The sequence below is a fragment of the Etheostoma spectabile genome, chromosome 16, assembly GCF_008692095.1.
Source record: "Etheostoma spectabile isolate EspeVRDwgs_2016 chromosome 16, UIUC_Espe_1.0, whole genome shotgun sequence".
In the NCBI taxonomy this organism is placed as follows: Eukaryota; Metazoa; Chordata; class Actinopteri; order Perciformes; family Percidae; genus Etheostoma; species Etheostoma spectabile.
The window spans coordinates 14,311,839-14,315,366 of NC_045748.1; the positions used below are offsets into that span (position 1 = coordinate 14,311,839).

General features: G+C 37.2%; 1 protein-coding gene and 1 long non-coding RNA gene across 2 annotated transcripts in view; both read right to left on the minus strand.

Annotated features, from left to right (window-relative positions):
• The window catches only part of ntng2b (netrin g2b), a 61,618-nt gene that overhangs the window by 19,049 nt on the left and 39,041 nt on the right, over positions 1-3,528 (minus strand). The window lies entirely within an intron of this gene.
• On the minus strand, positions 133-1,517 carry LOC116704124 (uncharacterized). Its single transcript, XR_004335600.1, has 2 exons — positions 1,216-1,517; positions 133-1,054 (listed from the first exon to the last, which is right to left on the minus strand). It is a non-coding gene; the product is annotated as an uncharacterized LOC116704124 (long non-coding RNA).

A 3,528-nucleotide genomic window follows, 5' to 3' on the forward strand; every position in this document is an offset into this window, starting at 1 on the left:
GCACGCACGCACGCACGCACACACACACACACACAGAAGTGAGAACACAAAGTGTGATTTCACACTGCTGAGATAGGCTAAACTCAAAAACTGTGCCACAACCCTTTCAGTGCTGAAAATTTTTGTTTTTTCTGCAAAACACAGTGACAAAGGTGTGACTATTGTTAATATGGTTGTAAGATCAAATCATACCGTTTTTGTCAAAGTGTATTACTCTGTTTTACACTTACAATGTTTTGTACGGATATGTTTGCACACACTCCGTTTTGTCATCTCTACATCTGAGAGATGACAAATAATGGAATTGTTCACAACAGCAATGGATTTATTAATTACTGATCTACCATGGTATAATTGGCTTAGAACCCAATCTGAATACACAAAACTACTGTTATGATTTTCTCTCTTTAAACTCTTGATTTCTTGGAAAATTAAAATTGGTTAGGTGGCCACATTTTTATTCAGTGGTTAGTTAACGAGAGAAATAGCACACTAGTGAGGCAGACATTCAGACTTTTTCTAAATGTCAGACTTTCTAATTTCAGCAGAACATTTTCATGCGCTGCACACAACACTGTTACAACATTAACACTATGTATGTTGTACAGAGAATGTTAACATTTTAATGTCTAATAGTAATTCATAATAAAGATTTTGATCTGATCTCTAATCTGATTTGTTCTTGTTGCTGATTAACGATTGTTTTTTTTAAACACATTATGTGAACGAGACCAAATACTTGAGAGCGGCCTTGTAACACATTGGCGGTTTTATGACACTTTTTTGACAAACTGTGTGACAAACAAAAAGGTGTCCTAAAACTCAAAAGGACTATGTTAAAACATGTCCAAATAATTCTATTTCCTGGAGGACCGCAGGTTGTCCACCTCCGTAGTAAAGTATATATTCTTTAATAAACTAGTCCCTGGGAAAGCAGAGATAGAGAAAGTTCCGTCAACTATGCACAGGATAGAGGGATCTCACAGGCTCTAATCGTGGGCTAGCAGGGGATTTATAAGCTCTACATCATCAATAAAAGCAGCAGTTTACATAACTTTTTATTATAAGATTTCTTTTTCTGGGTTTCCCTTTATAGTTAGTTATGTCAGAGACAGTGGATAGGAGAGATGGGGGATGATGCGCAACAAAGGGCAGCAGGTAGGATTTGAACCCGCGCTGCTGCAGGACTCAGCCAACATGGGGCGATCGCCCCACATAACTTTTAACCACCATACTCGTATAGCTCTCCATTCTAGTATGCAAACTTGCAAGTGCCCACCAGGGGTGGGAATCTCTTGGCACCTTTCCATTCAGATGCCAACAATTGAATTCTTAACCAATTATCAATGTATCTCGATGCAACAATTTTTTTTAATGTACATTTTCATGCGTGATTTAAAAACAAATATGAGTTAGATTTTGAAATATACAGTATTTGTCACACGCAAGTTTTAATGAAATGTTTTGTCTATTGAGGTTTTTATTCATACTTAAGCCTTAAACATGCTTATGAAAATCACCTTCTCTCACAGTGATTTTCCATGTTGGAGGCTCAGTCATGTTTAAAGTTCGAGAATTGGCTTCTTAGAACATGAAACACGAGGTGGTCAGATGTAATGTGATAAAGTAGATTAACAGCCTATACTGTATGTGTTTTGCCTAATTATTTTATTTATGTCTTGTTAGATCATGTATATAGTATATTCACAGTTACTGTTTTTTTTCTCCTTTTGGCCACTTTTGTGTTTGTTTTTTTCTGCACTCTTGCCTAAACTCTAAGTGGTTGTCCATTATCCATTTTTTATATATATATATATATATATATATATATATATATATATATATATATATATATATATATATATATATATATATATATATATATATAACTTCGAGCATCAAATTGTTCTAAAAAGAATCGGAATGCATATAAGAATCGATTATTTTTCCCACCCCTAGCACACCTACACTTAGATCAGAATGGTGAGGCTGTAGAGAGTTGAAATATTACTTTCCAACCCCAAAAAGTGAAAGAATAAAAAAGGCGAGGTCCTAGTGTCATTTTCTGCCATGCAACAGCGCCATCAGTCTCTCACACAATGCATCAACAATCTAAGATGATTCATTACATAATCCTGTGACATGTGCCTATTTGTACAGATGGACTCACTTACTGTCCCACAACACACTCTCTGGCACACGCACACACACACACGCATACACACACACACACACACACACACACACACACACACACACACACACACTACAGCGAGCATACAGTGTCTAGTCCCTGCTCAGACACATTTTTAGGTGTATTCCACACAAATGCATTTGCATATAATGAGATCATTTGTCAGTTGAATTAATGTAGCCTGAGGAATTATAACAATAATGTTTAATGCCACCTGTCAGTCTAAGCATTCTTATAATTTATTACCGGTGTGTCAGACATTTATTTAGCTCCACGCTAATGAAGCCATTGTGATTTTGGACCAGTTAATGTTCTGCCAGAACACCTAATGGTGGTGGACTGAGTGATAGCATGGATGCTATTAATATGTCACATGATTTTCCAGACATGATCCAATCTCTCTCAGTCAATCTTTATAAAAATGCAAAGATTTCATTAGATGGGATTGAGAGGAGGATGGTGCACAGATAGGATTGTTGTTGATCTAGTTTAGTACATGTGAGGTTGCATAGACTTATCTGTCTGCATGTGTCTACTTGTTCTTTATTCAGACTCTTTTGCAGCCCTGGGAGCTGATTTAAAAAGATGGCTTGATACTGTAGTATGACTGGGTATTAGGATTTGGTTTTTCTGACCTTCTCTCCCCCTTCACCAAATGCCAGTCAGCCAGTTGACCAATGGGCTGCTGGGTCTGTGGATCAGACTCTCTTGCCAATAGATTGCTAATCCTCATCAGAGCATGCTCAGTAACTGGGACAGGGACATGACAAAGGGTGCAACTACTATGACATGCTGTCCAACCCATAAGTCCTGCTGTAATGTGTATGTACAGTATAAGGATGCATTTGCTTTTGCAGCACCAACCATCCATAATACGGTACGGTAGTTATACTGGGATTTACTTTTTCAAAATTCTTGGGGAAAAAAGTAATACTGAAAATGTGATTCATATAACCAACCTTTTATATGGATTAAAACTAAATAAACTCTCAGGCTTATAAACACTTTTCTACATAATATACAAATAAAGTCAATGATGATAATTCAAAAATTTCAAAATAAAAGCTTTGAATGCATATATAAATGCCATTAAGAGCCAGAGAGGATAACTGAGATTATAGTTATTATTCAAGAGTACTTTTATGTGATCTAGTTTTGTGTGCGCGTGCGCGCAATGGCTGCTCTGTGAGAGTGGAACCTAGGACCTCAGATCCCTGGGAGGAAAAAGAGGGGATGCAGATGATTTATGGGTTTGACTGAACTGCACCATATGCCTGCCATAACCCGCACATGCGCACACACACACACACACACACACACACACACACACACAC